This window comes from Lactuca virosa, chromosome 6 (assembly GCF_052849685.1).
Source record: "Lactuca virosa cultivar CGN04683 chromosome 6, Lactuca_virosa_CGN04683_v6, whole genome shotgun sequence".
NCBI lineage: Eukaryota > Viridiplantae > Streptophyta > Magnoliopsida > Asterales > Asteraceae > Lactuca > Lactuca virosa.
The window spans coordinates 242,039,208-242,062,293 of NC_136431.1; positions in this window are offsets into that span (position 1 = coordinate 242,039,208).

The following is a 23,086-nucleotide window of genomic DNA, read 5'->3' on the forward strand; positions in this document are numbered from 1 at the left end:
CAAATCAAACGCAGAAAATACCAGAGACATTCATTTAGGGATGCCAATGTGCTAGCAAAACGATCCTCCCAGACTAACTTGACGCGCGATTCTACGACACCATTCTGTCTAGCTCGACTAAGTCTATGTTATACCAAACCCTTTTGTCTTAAATCGTTCGATCGCGAAACTCCCGTCGCTCGTGACGATAACCAGATGCGAACTTCAAAGAATTCATCTCTCTTCGAAATTCGAAAGTATTCATACGAAGAGTATCATCCGCAAAGAGAAGGACAAAGTAAGAGAACCATCCGGGAAATTGAAGATGTGTCATGGGACACACATCTATCCTTAATTGGACTTTCTTGCAACAACGGCGACCTTTCTAGTAGCAAGGCTGCGCCGTTCGAAGCCCTCTGCAGCCACAAGTACAGACCCCATTTGTGATGGGCTGAGGCGGGCGACACGCAAATAAGACAAGAGTCAAGTCCCCGACAGCACTCCCACGAGTCCTGAAATCATCCGAGAGATGGCAGAAAAGATCGCATGAGATAATAGACAAAAACCATTAGAGTCCCAGATTAGTGAACGTGTCTTTCTTACAGGTTTCACCCTGGAAAAGCCTGATACGCTTCAGAAAGCGTAGAAAGCTAAATCCAAGATACGTTAGACCGTCCGAGATCCTTGTTAGGATCGGTCCCATAGCGCACGAACTCCAGTTACCTCGAGTGCTTAGCAACGCTCATCTCGTCTTCCTCGTTCCAAACAGAAATGAGTGTCCGTTCAATGAGACACCTACGATTTTCCCTCGACAACCTCGAGTTAGACGAGAGTCTACACTTTGTGAGAGAATCATCCGAGCTCACGGATCGAGAAGTCGAGTGAACGAAATAACGTCACATCCCGATAGTGAAGGTCCGCTAGAATGTCAACCAGGAACTTGGATTCACTTGGGAGCACGAGAGTCCCATGAACCTTAAGTACCTCCATCTTTTTCAAGACCATGAGTTATATTCTTATTCTTGAATTTCAGGACGAAATTCCCTCTAACGGGGGGATGATGTGACAACCCGGAACTTTTATCTCGCACACTTAGTCAATTCAATCAAAGTTAAACATGTTTTGTTGACTTCTCGCACTGTTTGAGGATTCGTTTAAGTGATTCTAAGCTTGAGTATGACCAAGGTTGAGTCTAGGAATGAGTCAGCAAGTCGTATACTGTCAAAACGAGGCCATACACACCTTTAGAGGGAGTGTACGGCCGTACACATGGGTATGCGGCCGCACACACACCTCCTGGCAGCACACTCCCTTCTTGACAGCACACCCACCCTATATAAAGGATAGACCCCTTTCCTTTCATTCCTTTAACACCTTGGCAGCACACAACACCATTTCTCTCAAGATTCTTCAACCACAAACCCTCCCAAGGCTTCAAAAACGTGAGTAATCCATCCCTTAACTTGTTGTGCATGAAGAACCTCTTGATCTAGGCCTTGAATCATGAAAGTCTCGTCATGTTCTTCATCTCTTTGAAGCAGTGCGGCAGCACACTCCTGTGTGAGGTAGCACACTCCCTTGTGCAATAGCACACACATTTGTGCGACCATACACACACACACACACCATAGGACCACAAACCCATTTCTAAGACCCTAAACTTGTACTACAATCAAGTATGGGCCTAGGACATTTCATGGATGCAAGTATGGACCTTGAAAACACCTCAAAGGCACCTTCCATCATGAGTGTACGGCCGCACAACTATTGGGCCGCACACCCATGGCCGTACACACCTTTAAGGTGGCCATGCACCTCCCTCATGCAATCCTTTGAGGTCCTAACACTTAGTGCAAGTAGTCCCAAGTTCTTAGAGTGGTTCTTCATCACATCTAGTGGTGAAATACCATCATTTGACTCCTTTATGTGTCATTACTTGTTGATTAGGATCAAATCGTGTTCAAGGCTTCACTTGAACATCCCACATTCCGTATCGATCCTTCATTCAAATCACCCGAGGTGAGTTCATACCCCTACATTTTCCGTGTTTTTAATGTTTTCAGGGGGGAATACAAGCCAAACTCAAAGTATTTTATTAAGTTTTAAACTTACTAATACAGTTAATGATTTCCATGTTTAATAACATATTTGGATATTTTATCTCTTTTTGTAATATGTTGAAGGGAAACTCTTAATTTGGAAATCTAACTTCATCGCTTTCAGAAAGGTTCTTACAAAGCATTTCGATATCAACTCTAATAAACTATAATGGGTATAGTTTGGGATAACCCTCTAGGCAGTCTCTACTTAATCAGACTTCATAAATGAACATATATAAACTATGACAGATTTAGTTTATGTTATATGTTTTCTCAAAAGTATAAAGTACATTTATTCAAGGATAATTACTGTTTTATACTGATTTCTCGCTAGTAAACTAGATTATACAGAATTGTGAGGCGCTACTTCAATACTGTACCCTTAGGTGTATAGTGATAAATCCTTGTAGTATAACCAGAGTCTCCTGAAGGGAGAGCGTGAGATTTGTGAATAGATCTATTCGGGACTGACAATCCCACACATGAACTGCTAGCTACAGTTAGGCGGGCACGCCTGGGGTGAACAAATGTCATTTAGCTTAACGCCTAAAGAACGTTATAAAGGTCTCTCGGTCATATCAAGTATGGTTATACGACTCGCAAATAAGTTTAAACTAACTTTGTTTACAGACTCTATTCTTCATTTGTTTTATTTTAAGTAATAAAAGTACTTTTATATATGCTGATAGTAATCAAGGACTTCTAAACTGGCATCTCTACCTCTAGGACGGATAACATGTTTTCTAAAACTGATGGTTTATTTTCTACTAATAGACACTCTTTCAAGACCGCTTTTCATAAGAAAATACAGGATTTTCTTGAAGAACACTTTTCGAATGGATTCAGAGAACATTATCTCACTAAAACTAAATGCTTATGAACTCACCAGCTTTATGCTGATATTCTTTCAAAACTGCTTGTATTTTCAGGGATTTAGTAAACAGGTACTTCCAGGTGTTCGGAGGAGACGAAGCGTTAGAGTCGCGTCTGGCTATTTTACTTTTGATATGATTAAAACTATATATTAAAAAATGTAAACCTTTTTCATATATGTATTCAATGTCTGGTTGTGTTTACTATGCTTGCTATGATACAATTGTTGTGATACTACGCATGACGTCCTCCACCCCGGAACGATTCCGCCATCACGGTTTCGGGGTGTGACAATATCTACCACTTAGTACACTCAAAGTGAGACTTTTGAGCATTTAATTTTTGATGTTATTTTAATTAATTCAAAAAAGGGGTTACCATAATTGACTTTGGATCGTTACATTGATTCGAAATATCGGGTTGTTACATCATCCCCCCGTTAGAGGGAATTTCATCCTGAAATTATTTACAAGGTAAGTGTCTATGGACTAGGGAAGAGATGCGGGTACTTTTGTTGCATCTGATCTTCTCGCTCCCAAGTGAATTCGGGTCCCCGCTTAGCATTCCAGCGAACCTTCACTATTGGTATGCGACTCTGCTTAGTTCGTTTGATTTCCCTATCCATGATCTCGACGGGTCTTCCATAAAGTTAAGATTTTCATTCAGTTCGATTTCCTCGAGTGGAATCACGAGAGTTTCGTCGGACAGACACTTTTTTAGGTTAGATACATGAAACACCGGATATACTTTGCTAAGTTCGATTGGAAGCTGAAGTCTATAAGCTACTGGACCAATCCTCACAGTAATTTCGAAGGGTCCAATGTACCTTGGGTTTAGTTTTCCGCGCTTCCTGAAGCGTATCATGCCCTTCCAGGGTGAGACCTTCAGTAGGACGCGGTCACCAACCTGAAATTCCAAGGGTTTTCATCTTTTGTCGGCATAGCTCTTTTGTCTATCTCTTGAGGCTTTCAGTCGCTCTCGAATTTGAACGATCTTTTTAGTCGTTTCCCTTATAATTTCCGGACCAGTGAGAGTGCTATCAGGGACTAGACCTTTCGCCAACTGCGTTTCACCGACTTCCGCCCAGCACAGAGGTGATCTGCACTTGCGGCCGTAAAGGGCTTCTAATGGAGCAGTCTTAATGCTAGTGTGATAACTGTTGTTATAAGAGAACTCCACCAATGGAAAGTGGACGTCCCATGCTTTACCGAAGTCGATACCACATGCTCGCAACATGTCTTCTAGGGTTTGGATCGTTCTCTCACTCTATCCGTCAGTTTGTGGGTGATAGGCTGTACTCATATCTAGCTTAGTACCTAAGGCTTTCTGTATCGTTTGCCAGAACCTTGAAGTGAATCTACTGTCTCTATCCGAGATGATAGATATCAGTACACCATGAAATCGCACGATCTCTCGGATGTAGGTTCTTGTTAGTTTCTCCATCTTATCGGTCTCTTTGATTGGCAAGAAGTGGGAAGATTTGGTTAACCTGTCGACGATCACCCAAATGGTATCGTGACCACCCTGCGTCTTGGGTAGTTTGGTTATGAAATCCATGGAGATCTGCTCCCACTTCCACTCAGGTAGTTCGGGCTGATGGAGTAGACCTGAGGGCTTCTGATGTTCTACCTTGACTTTGGCACAAGTTAAGCACTTGCCCACATAGGTAGCAATTTCTGCTTTCATGTTTGGCCACCAGTAGAGTTGTTTGAGATCCATATACATCTTATCTAAACCTGGGTGCACGGAGTATCGGGTCTTGTGTGCTTCGTTCATAACTACTTCTCCGAATCCACCGAACTCTGGTGTCCAGATTCGGTTCATGAGGTAACGAACTCCGTCACTCTTGATCTCAAAATTCTTGTCCATCCCTCTAAGTGCTTCACCTGTCAGGTTTTCGTGTTTCAAGGCTTCCAATTGAGCTTCCTTGATTTGTGTTGACAGGTGTGAATGGATCGTCATGGTTAATGACTTCACTCTTCGACCAGAGTACTCCTTATGACTAAGGGCATCTGCCACCACATTGGCTTTTCCCGGATGTTAACGAATCTTGCATTCGTAGTCGTTGAGTAGCTCAATCCAATGTCTTTGCCTCATGTTGAGTTCCTTCTGATCGAATATGTGTTGAAGGCTTTTGTGGTCTGTGAAGATGGTGCACTTTGTACCATATAGGTAGCGCCTCCAGATTTTTAGGGCGAATACCACTGCTCCAAGTTCTAAGTCATGAGTGGTGTAGTTGACCTCGTGCGTTTTTAGTTGTCGTGAGGCGTATGCAATGACCTTTCCTCGCTGCATTAGTACACAACCCAGCCCTTGATTAGATGCATCGCAGTATACTACAAAGTCTTTTGTCCCCTCTGGAAGAGACAAAATGGGTGCACTGCACAGGGCTTGCTTCAAGGTTTGGAACACAGTATCTTGCTTTTCCCCCCAGTTGTAGGTTACACCCTTCTGAGTCAGGGAGGTAAGAGGTTTTGCAATGCTGGAGAAGTTCTGTATGAACCTACGATAATAGCCAGCAAGGCCTAGAAATTGGCGAATTTCAGTTGGCATTGTTGGCGCAGAGCAATTCTGGATAGCCTTGATCTTGGAAGGGTCCACGTGGATTCCCTCTTCGCTGACTACGAGACCTAGGAAGTCTACCTTCCTAATCCAAAACTCGCATTTTGAGAATTTCGCGTAAAACTTCTCAGTCCTCAGCGTCTCTAAGACTTGTCTCAGGTGCTGACCATGTTCCTCTTTACTTTTTGAATAAATGAGTATGTCATCTATGAATACTATCACAAATTTGTCCAGGAACGAACGACATACCCGATTCATTAAGTCCATGAACACGGCGGGTGTATTGGTTAGTCCGAACGGCATCACTACGAATTCGTAGTGACCGTATCTAGTTCAGAAGGCCGTCTTAGGAATATCGCTCTCTAGGACTCTCAGATGGTGATATCCCGATCTCAGATCGATCTTGGAAAAGTAGTTTGTTCCTTGGAGTTGATCGAACAAATCGTCTATTCATGGTAGGGGGTACCGGTTCATAATGGTAAGTTTGTTGAGTTCTCGGTAGTCGATGCACATTCTGAACGATCCGTCTTTCTTTTTCACGAAAAGCACTGGTGCTCCCCAAGGTGAGAAGCTTGGTCGGATGAATCCTTTGCTGAGTAGTTCATTCAGTTGACTGGATAGTTCATGCATCTCTGCTGGGGCTAAGCGATACGGCGCTTTGGCCACAGGGGTGGCTCCAGGAATTAAGTCGATTCTGAATTCGACTTGTCTTGCAGGCGGTACTCCTGGAAGATCCTCAGGAAAGACATCAGGAAAGTCACAGACGTCAGGCACGCCCTTGATGTCTTCTACTCCTCGATTCACATCCACAACATGTGCCAAGAACGCGTGGCATTCCTTGCGTAGATATTTTTGAGCCTTGATGCAAGAGATGATACGAAGAGGGGTGCTAGGTTTGTCGCCATAAATAACGAGGGCTTCGCCATTTGGCAGATTAAGGCGAATGGCCTTATCGTAACATAAAATGTCCGCACGATGAGAACTTAGCCAATCCATGCCGATGATGACGTCGAAACTTTTTATTGAGACTGACATGAGGTTGATTGGAAATGAATTATTGCTTAATGAGGGGGTACAGTTTAAGTATATTTCCTTAGCGCTTTCTGTTTTCCCGTTAGCCATTTCTACTATAAAAGTTTCACTTAATGATTGAGGGATTTGTTTGAGTAGGTTTTTAAAACTATGGCTCACAAAACTCCTCTCCGCTCCACTATCAAATAACATGCATGCATATGAGTTATCGAGGAGAAACGTACCCGTAACAATAGTGGGGTCTACAATGGCTTCCTCCTGGCCCATTGCGAATACTCGGCCACTTCCCCCAGCATTCCTGTTGTTTGCCTTCGGGCAGTCCCTTCGTAAGTGCCCAGTTGCTCCGCACTCGTAGCAGGTACGACCTACTCCGACATTTGCAGCTAGAGCGGCTGGTTGGGCTGGTTCTTTGCAGAAGCGGACGGTGTGTCCCTTCCTGTTGCACCTAGTGCAATACATTTCACGGCAGGGTCTGTGGTGATGGAAGTTGCATCGGTTGCACTTAGGCTGGTTGCCGTTGTATGGCTTTGTTGGTGCCGGGGCGGTCGGGACAGTAACAGCGTGAACCGTCACTATCTGTTGTTTGTTGGGGTTCTCTTGCAGGGCTTGTCCCTTTCTCTTGTTCCATGGTTTCCTTTGGCCCTGTATTTCCTTTGGTGGGTCGGCAGTAATTGCGGTAGTATCCTTTTTGATCCCGTGATCATTCAAACGTTGTGCCAGGCGCTTTGCGCTGTTGAATGTGACTGGGTTGGAAGCCAAAACATGCCCTTGAATCTGGGATGACAACCCCCATATGTATCTTTCCACTTTCTTCGGCTCCGGGTTGACCATTCCCGGGCAAAGGGCTGACAAATCACTGAACCTGGCCGTATAGGCGGCTAGGTCAGAACCAACCATTTTCAGGTTTCATAGCTCCTGCTCCAGTTTTTGAATTTCGCCCCTCGGGCAGTATTCTTCCAACAGTAGGACCTTCAAGTCCTCCCAGCTCATGGCGTTGGCGACTGGAAGAGACACAGATTTCACATGGCCCTTCCACCACGTGAGGGCTCGGTCTGTGAAGGTACAAGCAGCAAACTTGACCTTGCTTGTTTCTTGGCATGAACAGATTTCAAAGACCGTCTCGGTCTTTTCAAACCATTGCATAAGAGCAATGACTCCTCCAGTGCCGTTGAACATTTTTGGCTTGGCGTTTGAGAATTCTTTGTAGGTGCATTCGCTAACATGACCATGACCAGTGCCATGGTTCTGATGGTTGGTACTACTCCCGCTCCCTCCGGCTCCATTAGAGTTTATTTGGGATAGCGCAGCTGCTACTGCTGCGGTGATGGCAGCCTATACCATAGCGGGATCGTAAGCTGGAGGTGGTGGTGGCGGTGTTGGTGTCGCATTTCGGCATGCTGACCTACGAGGAGGCATCTAGCTGCCGAAGAAATAACAATGAAGACAATAAGTCTTTGATGATAGAGAGTCGTGTGTTAAAGAGTTAGCCATTTTCAACAATTCATGAATTAGGTTCGACCTAAACAAGGTTCTTGATTTTGATTCATCATTAGAGTTTATAGATAAACTTATGAATTCGAGTGGTAGGCAAAGAACTAACACAGAAAAGAAGTACTTCCTTATATATTAAACATATATTGGGTTATATTCCGAAGTCAGGAAAATTTTGACCTTTCTAAAGGTCTCTGATTACAAAAGTTAGAGAAAAGTAAGACTTTTAGCCGAGATCCTATTCTATAACAAAATTTTGGGAGTCGGGAAAGTACTACCTAGAGTACATACTAAGGTTATTCCATAAACCAACAGAAAGAGCGAGTAGAGTATCCTCTACTGGCGGCGGGAACTGTTCTGCTGAGCCTTTTGACATGCCAATTGACGTTCCATCTCGAGCAAATGCATTTCATACCTTGCCTGGCGTGCTCTAAGTTCCATGACTTCAGTTTGAGTTTCAGTTAGCTCTCTCTGCCAAGCTTTATTTTGATTTATGATTCTACCATGAGCTAATCCTAACTGTCGGATGCAAACTGTATTGACTCCAGTGTTCACATCATTCTCCTCAGTTCGATGGATGGTTGTCCTTCCTCGTTCATCAATGCGAGCAATTCGGCGAACCAATATAGGAAGGACTCTGTCTGCTGAGCCTCCCTCGCTCAGATTGTAGAAGCTTTGGTCTCCATTGTATGGAAGGGGTTGACCCTGTTCGCGAATCCACCTATTCAGGTTGGTTGCCCATAGAGGTTTCGAGCCATGAAATTCCGGTCGAGGATTAGGATTTTGAATTTGAGCCGCTAAGGGTAGGTTATTGTCCTCGGGATCTGGGTCTGAGTCTGTCCCATCAGAGCCTTCCTCTTTCTCCTCTTCCATTGGTTCCTCATCCTCTTCTGGGTCGTTTTCCTCCCATCCCCCGTTGCCTTGATTGGGGTAGTAGGGGTCTCCTGGTAGATGGAATCCAGCCATTGTGTCTATACGAGAATAGGGTTAAGAATTGACTATTAACTAAAGCACATACTGAAGTATCAACGTTTAAACTTATTGTATTTACCAAATACTCCTATAGTATTCTAAATGTTATGTTTGATTCAAAAAGGTTATGCTTTTGGTAAGTTTTAGACTTGTCGTTTACTGCAACTATTCCCTGGCATATGTTAGTCGGCTCTCGGACAAATATAGTTGATCGGGCTATATTCATCCCAGTTCCAACTACATATCTCAAGGCATAACTGTAGTGCACAACTCATCTATAATACTTCTATATTATTTTCATCATGATACTGACCCTGTTATATAATGTATGCATATTTACTTTATAAAAATTTCATTTTTTTTAAAAGTATAACTCTCTGTGAGAGTGTTTTTGCCCAATTGTGTTTATAGTTGTATACCAAAAATAAATGGTTTTGATATACTTAGTTCACTATAAACAATGCTCTGATACCAATCTGTCACACCCGCAAACCTGAACAGCGGAAACGTTCGGGGGCGGAGGACGTCATGTACAGTATCATAACAATTGAATAGTAAAGAAAGTACACACCACCATAATATAAATATTTGAAAAGTTTACATGATTATAAGTGTTACATGTTTGAATATCAAATACAATATGGTGATCCAAAAATATGTTACTAACGCCAGCGCGTTAGTCTTCAAAAGTAGTTGCTACCTGGTTTAGCGTTTTCCTGAGAGTACAAGTTATTTCAAAGAAAAAGTGTCAACAATAAAGTTGGCGAGTTCATAAGTAGTGTTTTGAGAAAATGTATGCCATTCGAAAGTTCACGTTCATTTTCCAGAAAATCCGATATTTTCTTATGAGTGTATGAAATGAGTATGAATGATTGTTGTATAAATTGCATGTATTTGAACCAGGAAAATCCTATATTTTCCTAAAAGTGAATTGCAGTCTCAAATGTCCAAGACCGTAATCTGTAAGCAACAATGACATGCTCAAAAGAATGGTGTATAGTCTTATTATAAAACAAAACTATAAGAAGGTTTGTATTTGAATGTGAAAAGAACTGTATTTGTTACTTTTCCCGTGAAAACGTAATACCATAATAATTGTCTATCCAATGAGTTTTTATAACCGTACTATCATACTTTGCCTGTAGCGACGTTCTTCAGGCGTCGAAATGAGATGACACTTGTCACCCCGGGGACTGTAGCTAGCAGTCAGGGTGCGGGATCATTAGTCCCATATAGATCTATACACACTTGTCACGTTCTCCGGACGGGAGATTCTAGTTATAAACAGGACTTCTAGTGGTACCTTAAAAGGTATATTGAAGATGAATGCCTCACGAATTCTCAATTAAGTCCCTTATTAAAATGAATATGTTTGTTTATGAAATGATTATCCTTTTTCACAATGATAATAAAGGCATAAAAATGATTTGTATGTTCTTGTATGCATAAAGATGTCATAACGAAGGTGGTTACCCTTGATATGATGCAAACGTATAAATAGAGCTTATGATATTTATACTCATGTTTCATCCCGTGAGGGTAAAGTAAAGTAAGATGTTTTGTATGTTAAACACTTCCATTTGATAGTTAAAATAACTGCATGCAAAGTATAGCAAAATGTTGGGCTTATAGTGTTGCGTCATGGGCTCGGTCCTTAGCCCAGTTTTGGATGCCGGTTTGGGCCTGTCCAACCGTGCATATTTTTCTGTAGGGTTTAGTATTTAAGCTGCATGCATGCAGTCTTTGTTTTTAAGGTTTTTATTATTTTCTCACATAAGTTTTGTAAACCCTAGCTCGCCTCTACAGTGGAAGTTCTTCATCGAGCTCTGCTGAGGCGTGACTATATTTGAATCATAAGCATATCGTTGATTCTATTCTGTGTTGATAATATTATTGTGTTTGTTTTGTTTGATCTTCATCTTTTACATGTGAAAGATCTAATCGGTCAGAGATTTATTCTCATCAATTGGTATCAGAGCAGGAGACTGTGTAATTCATACACATCTCTTCTGTCGAAGAAGTTATTAGGGTTTTATTCCGCATTGATTGATATTAATTGAGCCGTCATTCCATATTGACGTATCTCATTAATCGTCGATCTTACTCTAATTGATAAAATTACAAGTCTGATCTTTAAACAGGTAATCGATCAAACGCTATCACAATGCCCATGGATGATTCTCAAACCAATCCAATCAACATCTCTAACAGCATTGGTTCAACAACAAGGATTCCAATCTTGTATACTCAAGATTATGAAGTTTGGACGCATCATTTTGAAGATTATGTGATCGGATCGGAAGATAATGGGTACTTGATCTGGGAAGCAATCACTGTTGGCCCATTCGCTCACTCAAGCTCCTCAAAGATTGTCAAAACTCAGAAGGAGTACAATCAGCTTGTTAATGATGTAAAAGATATTCCTCAAGATGAGAAGGAAAAGTTTCAATGTAACATCAAGGCCTTGAGGATGATTAGGTTTGCTTTGCAGTCAGATACGTTCCGTTTGGTGAGTTCTTGCGCTACGGCTAAAGAGATATGGGACATGCTAAAAGAATTGTATTCCACTGATGCAGATCTGGAACATTCGATTCAAACTCTTTTGCTTTCTGAATTTGGTGATTTCAAACAGAAGCCCGAAGAGAAATTGATTCAGGCTTTTGATCGCTTTAATCACCTCTTAAGTAAGATGATGAAGCATGGGATCGAAAGGAAGGTTATTGAACAGAAGGTTACATTCATGAATGGTCTAAGACCTGAATGGATGGCTGTCGTATCCACTGTTAAAGCACATGAACAGTTTAAATCGTATTCTCTGGCGAAACTGGTGGGAATTTTGAAATCCCATGAAAGTGCACTGTCTAAGGAAACAAATGTGGTTTCTAGTTTGGGTTCGTTAGCCCTTGTTTCTAAAGGGAAAAGTTCTGTTGAAGAAGAAGAGGAATTGGATCTTGCCGACTACGATCTAACCAGTGAAGAGTATGCCCTGATGGTGTCCAATCCTAGAAAGTTCATTAAAAGAAAGTTCCCAGCCAACAAGAACCGAAACTGGCAGGGAAGTTACAACGCTGAAAAGGTTAAGGAGGAACCGAAGATAGGATTGAAGTCAGAAGAGTCCAAGAAAGAGGTGAAAATTAGTGGAAACTCAGGATTTGATTGCCATTACTGTGGAGGCAAGAATCACTTTGCCAAAGACTGCATGCTGAAAAAGAAAGCGGAAAAGATAGATGAGGATGATGCGGAAGCGAGCCTCCTGAGACGACTGGAGGAAATCAAGAAAAGAAAGTCAGCTGCTAACAATAAAACTATGAATGCTTTAATTGTACAGGATACAGGCAACCGTGATGAATTCGGTGGCGTGGAAGTATGGTCCACGAATTTAGAGGATGAAGAAGTAAGAAAACCCACTCATGGCAAGGCGATGCTGGTGAAAGAAGAACCTGCTGCAGGAAGGTGTTTAATGGTGACCGAAGGTGTATCTCAGATGAGGGGATATGCAACATATAGTGGGCTGGAAGAAGAGAAGGAGCGAGAGGACATGTGCTTTGCTGCAAAACCTGTCAATGCACAGATCAACAAATGTGATGAGTTGATCAGGAAGGTACAAAATATTCTCTCTTCTCTAAATATACCTGTAACTAACTATGAAAAGGAATTGAATAGCTTGAAATCTAAATTTTCAAGTATAAGTAGTAGTCTCACCCAAACCCGTGTCACAAATTCAAACCTGACTGATCAAATTAACAGGATATCGTCGAAGAGTGAGGAAAGGAGGATGTGGATTGAGCAGAAGGAGAAAGAGTTGATTAGGTCTAAGGATGAATCCATTTATTTGCAACGAGACAATCTTAAAATTTTAAAACAACGAAATGTGTTTTGTTTGATTGCTAAGAGACTTTATTTTAATATTACTCAATTGCATCTCGATTGTGAAATAGGAAAGAAAATACATCGCATGATTTTACCCTTCCTTGAGTTAAAGGAAGATGAAATCGATGCTGAAGCTTACAACTGTGAAAATGTTGTATCTTCTGATGAGGTCTCACCGGCATACAAAATTGGTCTTGACAAAATTGAGTCCTATATTAAGTCCAAAGACCATAAGGACATGCTTAAAAATCTATTAGACGAAAATGATAGATTGAAGTTAAGAACCGAAACTGTACAGAAGTTTGACTCATTGAATGCCAAACTAAGTTCAGAAAATAAAATTGATGTTGAAAATGCATCTGAACTTAATAAGGATGATGATATGAGTGAAATCTCTGTAGAGGATTTGGTGGACTGTTCTGAATTTGTCAAAAGCTAACCTGAAACACGCAAAAATATGATTTCTGAAAACTCTGTTGAGTTCGCCCGTTTCCCGAAAGACAAGACCAAAATTCTCAAGGAAAAGGGCGTCGTGTATCAAAAGGTCCAAACTACTCCAAATCAGGTATACAAAGTAGATGGAGTTACACAGCAACAAACAGCCGAACTGACTGCAATAGTAACAGAAGATAATGCTGAAGGCTGTGATGAGTTTTTCTGGTCAGCACCCATTGACAACGTTGATGAAACAGTAGGCTTGTCACAGAAAACTTCATGGAGAGTGAAAGGAAGATATGTGGCCGAACCTCTCAATGATCCTACTCGTTTTGATGAGCCTGGCACAAGTGGCACCAAAAGCCCTTCAACTGGACTAGTCGCACTCTCAGGCGAAACCTCCTCTCTTAAAAGCGCAGCTTATGCTCAAGCATCTGAAAAAAGGGCTAATATTCACAGAAATCCAAAACAGGTGAAAGATCGAAAGCATCAAAGGAATGTGAGGTACAAGAAAAACCTTACTGAAAGGAAGCAGTTCTGGCGTTCTCAAAATCCCAACTATGTTCGCTATGAAAAACCTTCTAAGCAAAAAGAGGCAGGAATCGACAATTCTTCCACTCGCACTCATGGCGAAACAAACCGAAAGCAGAGTTTCGGTCCTCAGAAGGGTTTCGGTCCTAAGTATGAACCCAACCGAAAGCAGGATTTCGGTCCTCAGAAGGGTTTCGGTCCTCTGAACCATCTTGACCGAAAAGAGAGTTTCGGTCCTCAATCACAAAAACGCCATAACCGAAGAACTCACTCTGTTTCTAAATCTAATTTCTCCAAATCTCATCTTCAGTCTCAGAATGATCCAAAAGGAAAAGAAAAAGTTTGTCCAAAAAATGCAAAGGATTCATCAATCCAGCATAATGTTGATCGGAAATATGCAAACGTACAATACACATATTTGGCAACTTCACCTAGCAACAAAGTTAAAGTTTTTACTATAAAAAGAAAAGATAAAACAGCTTTGATTAAACGTACTTATTTGGTTGATATCTCTCTTACGAATCCTTGTTCTGTACAAAGCTCACGAGGAGCCAAGGCTCTTTGGGTTCCTAAATCTGTTTGATTTTTGCAGGTTATTCGTGACGAGCAGTTTGACGAAGAATGGTATGTTGATAGTGGCTGCTCGCGTCACATGACAGGTAGAAAGGAAGAACTGAGAGAGTTTCGATCTCTCAAGGATGATGGAATAGTGAAATACGACAACAACTCGTTTGGGACTATCAAAGGCTACGGAATGATTACGAATGGTGATTTCTCAATAAGAAAGGTCGCATATGTTGAAGGATTGTAGCACAACTGTGACAACCGTCAAAATTCGAGTCGGTTCTAGATTTGACTAGAATTAGTTGCACATATAGGCACAACACATATTAGACTTAGTAATTAGAAGCTAAGTTATAACCTACTAGAAACTTGGAAACAGATAGAAACAATGGATGGTGTACTTAGATTTCACCTTGATATCTGAATTCTACATCTACTAAGCTGTAGTGACTATCCATATTTGGATCACTCTTTGACTCGAACAACATTTGATGAATCATATACACACATCATGCACTTGACCTAGAAGTAGAAGTTAGTTCAAAGTCTCATAGAAACTTAAGTCAAATTTGAAGACTAGGACTAGTATACTTGATTCCTCAATTTCGCTTGAATCTCGGAATCACTACATAGAATGCCAATAAACCGATAAAAATAAATTACAAACATTATTTATAACTATAAAAGAGTTATAATACCATAAGATAATTTAAAGTCTCAAATATTCTATTTATTTTGATATACAAAGTTTATTAAACTCCAAAACCCTAAAAGCCCTAAAAACTCATATTTATAAACTTTAACCTTAAAAATCCTATAAAAACAATTATGAACCTTATAATATTATCTTATCATAATAATTTTTATGAAATAAAATTCAATGAAAAATAAAGATTTAGTTATTAACATTTACCCTTGATTTATAAGTCAAAGATCAAGAGTTTTATGCATAAAAACTAGGTTAAGGTGCACATTTTATAAAAAGTTGGATATTTTTATAAAAGATTTGAATTTTTATAAAAGAAACAAGAGAGAGAGAGAGCCTCTCCTCCCTAAAATCGGATCCCTCTCTCCCCATATCTCTCTCACACTCTCATTCTCCAACACACACACATCTCTCTTCTTTCTCTCTCTAGAAAACTCTCTCTACCTTCTCTCTACTTTTTCTCTCCAAACACCACTCCATTCTCTCTTACTCCCTCTAAGAACCAATAAATTTTCCAGAAAACAAACCCAAGAACACTCCTCAAACTCGAAATCTTCATCATCTTGTGGTATTCTTGAAGGTAAAATCGATTTCTACTTCACTTTTCCTTCAAGTTTTGCTCTTTTCTTACACTTTCTCCTTCTTCATCTTCTTCAAACTTGTTTTATTTTTGTTAAAATGGTTTTTAGAACATGATGGATGTGTTTTAACACCATGCATGTATGATAAACAAGGTTGCATGTTCATGATCTTAGTGCAAAAATCGATTTTAAGGATTAAAACATCAAACTCAAGTTAAGAGTTTTTGAGAAACAAAATTTTGTTCATAAATGCATGTATACATTTTGATAAGTTTTAATCTTTTGATTTCTGGAAACATGACTAAAATATGAGTTTATCATGATATATTTTAAATACTTCAAAAGATTTACTCAAGGAAATGATGAAAACCCACTTTTCTAACCAATCATCATGCATGCAATCTGCCAGATTTCTTTACCTGACTTTAAACTGTCATATCTCACTCATTTCTTAGCCAAAATTCGTGATTCGTTTTCTGAAATATAATATTTTGAGTTAGCTTTCAAACCCATCTGACCTCACTGGAAAATTCCAATATTTCGATTTTTACCAATTTTTACAAATATGTTGCTCAAACAACACTTTCCTTATGAACATTTGTTTTGTGTTGCATGTTCAAAGGACTTATTCATCACTAAATATCATTCAAAAATTATTTTGAACTCTTAACATCATATATTAAGAGGTAAAAAAAGATCTTGATTTAAAAGTCTTTGGAACATGTTGCAAAAACTCTCAAAGTAACATCAATAATCTTTACCAAAATCACAAGAACCAAGTTTTCTCTATAATTTATTGAGCCTTTAGGCATGTTTTTCGACCTCAAAAATAAGAAAACAATTTTTCATTGTTATTAAATTGTATGAAGATGCATTCTGGAAATTTTCAGCTCAATATATATTTTCTTTCTTTTTATATGAAAATAATAAGAAAATAGAGTGTTAAATCATATAAAATACTTACACTAGTAAATAAATTCTGGAAAAATTCCTGGATGATTCTTTACGTTAATAAACATCTCCCATGAAGTTTCAATGACTTTTGTTACTGTTTAATATGGTTTTGAATTTTCTTTTTGTGTAGCCCCAATAAATCATAAAACCACTTTAGACAAGTTGAAAAGGCTGTATAACAATTTTCGCAGCTTCTACCAGAGGTATAAGACTTAGAAAAATATTATCAGAATTTTTTTCATAATGTATCCATATTTTTCTCCGATTTTTGTATTTATAATGGACTAAAAACAGGAAAAATAGTTATACTCATCCAAAAATTATGAAAATTTACCAGAACACCTTGTAGTACATTAGGATGCTATATAAAAATTTTGATGATTTTTCTCTTCTGTATACTATTTTTCTTCTATTTTCCCAAGATTAAATACACTTAAACCCAATTTTTATTAGAATACATACACAAAAATCATAAAATTGGGATAAACAGTTTAGAAATTCATTTTTATATTTTTCCTAGCTTAATAATGACTAATAACAGCGTTGCAAAAATTTTGGGCAATTTTGGAAACTATTTTCTATTTATTTCAATTTTTATTAGAATAAATACACAAAAATCATAAAATTAGGATAAATAGTTTAGAAATCTATTTTTCTATTTTTCCCAGGTTAAGTATGTGTAATAACAATACTCTAAAAAGTTTGGGGTATTTTCTTAACCGATTTCTATTTTTCATGAATTTTTATATATTTAGAGAATTAAATATATGAAAAATGGTTATGCATATTCATAATCCATGAAAATTTATCTAGACGTCTTTTAGTACATTTAGAACCAAAATCTGAAGTTTGGTAATTTTTATTAACTGTTTAGTATTTTTCATGATTTTATGGTTATTCAAGAAACTAAAATCGTGAAAAATAGTCAGACAAATCAAAAATTCAAGAAAATTTATCTTAAGGTCTTTGACTTCAATTAAAACTTAAATGCAAAGTTTGGGAAAGCTTAGAACTAAATTGATTTAGTTTTGAATATTTAATCATTGGAACACCTCTAAAATGTTAAATATTAACATTTCAATAATGGAAATTTTCCACTTAAATTGTTATATAACAATTGATTCTTTGAAACTTAATTTCCACAGAAAAATGTTTGTAACTTATCAATATTAAATTTTGACACATTATTGGCATAATTTTATTGTAGTAGTAAGTATACTAGTGTTAGATTTCGATTAGAGACTCACTAGCGAATACCATTATTGTAGGAATCGGTAGTGGTACACGTGGAACGTAGTCAAGGCACCATTTGCATCATCTCAATGCATATTGTGAGTATTCACGACTCCCCTTATTTTCAGTTTTTATGTTTTGGGGTGGAAAAGCATGTCCAAAAACCATTTATTATTCGTTGTATTTTATTTGACTCGTATCAACTTGGTTGCTATATTTTGCATATTGTGAGTATTCACGACTCCCCTTATTTTCAGTTTTTATGTTTTGGGGTGGAAAAGCATGTCCAAAAACCATTTATTATTCGTTGTATTTTATTTGACTCGTATAAACTTGGTTGCTATATTTTGCATATTGTGAGTATTCACGCACTCCCCTATTTTCAGTTTTTATGTTTTGGGGTGGAAAAGCATGTCCCGAAAAACTATTATTTGAATGTTGTATTTAAATTGATTTGTATCAAACATGATTGCTATTTTATTGCTATGTCTCTCTATGTATGTCTATGCAACACGGAACATGAGAACTTATCGTACTAAGGCCCTTCCCTTATCTCTAACCATTAACTCTTTGAGCCAATGGTCATTATGGATAGCGCTATTAGGAATTGACAACTCCTCACTCGCCCTATTGCTGGAGTGCATGATACCATATTCATCTATGGAACGATAAGCATAGATCTTGATAGGGCTTCAGTCATAGGTTTGGTTGAGACTCATTGTTTGCTCATACACATACAAACTCGTTTCTCGTTATAGCAATAAACTTGTTATTAGTTATAGCAATGAACTTTGTTTCTCATTACAACAACGAACTTTTATTACTGAAAACTTATATACATGTTTTAGCAATGAAATTGTTTGCTCATTGTAGCAACGAAATTGATTGCTCATTTTAAGCAATGAAACTTGTTTACTCGTTTGAGTAACGAACTTTATCTTCCATGAGAATATGAATGTTGCATCTTATTTGGGCAACATACTTTATCTCTCATGATGACAAAGAACTCTGTTTTTTTTACAAACTTATTTACTCATTTTAACAATATACTTTTATTATTGGAAACTTTTATTAAAACTTTGATTTTAATTCATGGAACCAATATTATTTTGTTTATTTGTGAGTACTCACCAACTATTTTTATAGTTGACGCTCGTTTTACATGCTTTTTCAGGAATCATCGAGTAAGTGGCACTTAGGGACACTTCACTTTTAGGAGCATTCGCATGTGTTGTATTTCAATTTACATTGTAATTTCTTTTAAAAGTTGTTCAAACCCATTGTAAAATTGTAATGATTTTTAATACTATGGTTGGTGTAGTCTTTTAACTTTTGCTATGAAACCCTTTATACTGCCACGCCTCGTGTTTCCGCTTTAGCGGGGTGTGACAACAACCTTATCAGTGTATCACAGCTAGTGGTTGGGACTGGATTGAAAGTCTCGTTTGATGATGACGGCTCAGAGATTGTTGAGAAGAAGTCCAATAACATTCTGCTGAAATCGAAGCGAAAAAGGGAAATGTATCCTTTAAACCTCAACCCAATTCGGGGTAAACCAGCAGTTTGCTTACTCACTAAGGCTCACTCAGATGATAGCTGGTTATGGCATCGAAGACTCTCTCATCTTAATTTCAAGGATATCAACAAGCTGGTTTTAGGAGATCATGTTCGGGGTCTTCCAGTTCTCAAATTCGACAAAGAACATCTATGCGCAGCCTGTGAAATGGGAAAGCAGAGTAGACAAAGTTATCCCTCAATTATCAATACAAAAGTGATAGAACCATTGGAGTTACTGCACATCAATCTGTGTGGTCCCTCTTCCATTGAAAGCATTGGTGGAAACAAGTACATTCTGGTCATAGTGGATGATTTCTCTCGATTCACATGGGTGTTCTTCTTGAAGCAAAAATCTAAGGCTGCTCCAAAGCTCAAGCTCTTCATAAAACAGGTAGAAATTCAACTGAGGAAAGTTGTTCGTAACGTAAGAAGCGACAACAGCTTGGAATTCAAAAACAAAGATTTTGAAGATTTTCTTGCTGAAAAGGGAACGACTCATAATTTCTCAGCCCCATATACTCCACAGCAAAATGGTATCATTGAAAGGCGAAACCGATCTCTGTGTGAAGCAGCTCGAACGATGTTATGCTTCGTATCCTTGCCTTTGTATTTCTGGGCTGATGCAATTGCTGCTTCGTCTTCAAGATGCTTCGTCTTCAACTCTAAAGAGAATCGAAACAAGTTTGATGCTAAGGCTGACGAAGGAATATTCTTAGGTTACTCACTGAATTCTAAGGCATATAGAGTTCTAAACAAGCGCTCTAAGAAGATTGAAGAAACATACTACGTTACTTTTGACGATAGCTATGTTAAGAAGATAAAGACAGTCGAAGGTTCATTGCAGGAAATTTTTCCAAAGACTAGTCAAGTTACAGCCTCCATTTCAAATCTTTTCGAGCAATATATGCTTATTTTTGATGAGCCTCAAAAGGCAATTGATTTTGAATCAAAGGCTAAAGACAACAAGGTTGATAGTCTAAGACAAATCATTGACGATGCTGCTCAAAAGATGGCTGATGATCAACCTAAAGCAACCAAAAGGCCAGACATAAGCGAACCTGTGAATGACTGTCTTCTGTCCAGGGGAGGGTCCGTCTCCACAACAAGATCAAGGTTCTTCATTCCAGGGGGAGAATTCAGTGTCACAATCTTCGGGCTCTACTGAATGTCCAAACGAAGGGGAACATTCTGATCCAGATGTTGAACTCTTATCATCATTCGAGGGGGAGAGTAAACATGTCAATGATGATGATACCCTATCTGAATTGGAAGAAGAAATCAATTCAGAATTGGATCCCTCTTGTGATCCAAATTACCCACCTCTTATTAAATGGACCAAAGATCATCCACAAAGTCAAATTATTGGGGAATCTTCAGAAAAGGTGTTAACTCGCTCTCAGATCAAAGCGAAACAAGCTGCACTCTTTTCTCAAGTAGAGTTTTGCATGTTCAACTCCTTTGTTTCCAAAGTTGAACCGAAGACTGTTAATTCAGCACTTGATCATTCCGACTGGGTTCAAGCCATGCAAGATGAGTTGAATGAGTTTGAAAGAAACAAAGTATGGCGTCTAATTCCAACTTCAAAGGATGCTTCGGTTGTCGGTCTCAAATAGGTATTCAGAAATAAGATAGATAAGGAGGGGAACGTGATTTGTAACAAAGCTCGGTTGGTTGTGAAAGGTTACTAGCAGGACGAAGGTATCGATTATGAAGAGACCTTCGCTCCTGTTGCAAGATTAGTGTCTGTCCGTATCTTCCTTGCCTATGCTGCACACAAAAACTTTGAAGTCTATCAGATGGACGTCAAGTGTGCCTTTCTCAACGGTGAACTTGAAGAAACTGTGTACGTTGAGCAACCGCCAGACTTCGTGAACGAGAAGTATCCAGGTCAATGCTACATACATGACAAAGAGGTATATGGCTTAAAGCAGGCTCCCAGAGCATGGTATGAAACTCTTACTCGGTTCTTAAAAATGTCTAGATTCAAACAAGGTTCGGTTGACCCAACCTTCTTTCGAAAAAGAGAGGGTAACCACCTTATGATAGCCCAAATTTATGTTGATGACATCATCTTCGGCTCCACGAATCCCAGCTTAACAGCTGAATTCAGGAAGTTGATGGAAACTAAATTTGAGATGAGCTCAATGGGTCCAATTAACTTTTTCCTTGGCTTAAACATTAGACAGGGACCCAAAGGCATCTTTATTAACCAGGAGGCATACACCAAGACACTGCTTGCTAAGTTTGGTATGATGGGAGACTCCAAAGTTAAAGTTCCAATGGCTTTTGCTACCAAACTTACACCCTCATTGGAGAAGCCAGCCGCTGACATGAAGCTCTATCGTCAAATGATTGGGTCTCTAATGTATCTCACGGCTAGTAGACGTGACATCATGTTTTCAGTCTGTTACTGTGCCAGATTCCAAGCTAACCCACGCGAACCTCATTTGCAAGTTGTGAAAAACATCTTTCGCTAGCTGAATCGAACCTCCTCTCTTGGTCTGTGGTATCCAGCCAACTCAGGATTCTTTGTCCAAGCGGTCTCAGACGCTGACTTAGGTGGCTGTGGATTAGATCGTAAAAGCACAACTGGAGGATGTCAATTTCTCGACGGTAAATTGGTTAGCTGGCAATCAAAGAAACAAACATGTGTTTCTCTCTCAACTGCAGAAGCTGAATACATCGCTGCAGCATCCTGCACATCACAAGTTGTATGGATACAAAGTCAGCTTAGAGATTACGGGCTGAACATGAAGAAAATCCCACTATATTGCGACTCTGAAAGTGCAATTAGGATTTGTCACAACCCAGTGCAACACTCGAAGACTAAACACATAGCACTGAGGTATCACTTTATCAAGGATCACGTGGAAGATGGCAACGTGGAAATTCATTTCGTAAGGACGACTGATCAACTGGCAGATATATTCACTAAGGCTTTACCTGAAGCAAGCTTCAACAAGATTTTGCAAGGCCTAGGAATGATGGAAGCAGAATCAGTGCCAAAATTGCCTTCGCTTCAATAAAGGTAAGAAGCGAAATAGAGCGAACCGAAATGAACCGAACATTCGGTCTATTTCGGGTTCGGTCTATTTCGGGTGAAGCTCGACCATGAACCGAAATGAACCGAGCGTTCGGTCTATTTCGGGTTCGGTCCTTATGAACTCGTTCGCTTCTTTTTCTTATCAAGGCATTTTGATTGTATTCCTATGTACACTCTTTTAAAATTCTTCTTATATTCATAAAATCCAAAAATATTTTCCTTTTTCGTTCAATTGAACAATTTTCACAAAATACAAAAATATTTTCCGTTTTTGATCTAATGATTTCTTTTGCATAAAGTGTTACTCTCGATGATGACGATTCAGAAGGTAAAATCTCTTTTCTATAAACTTTCTACGCGTCCCTAGAAGCATGTTGACTAAAGCCTCGACAGATTTTGAGTGAAGCCTTAATAACATGATACATACAAATCATGTTTTCCCAAGCTAGGCTGGAATGTTCACTCTAATCTTGAGCTACCTTACTCTACTCACATTGATCTTAGAGTTTTCTGCTTAGTCCTTCCTTTACAGCAGAGGTACATTTGTTTCGTATACCACCTCCATCATTTTTCTCCATTATACTTCGTCTCACCAATATAACCC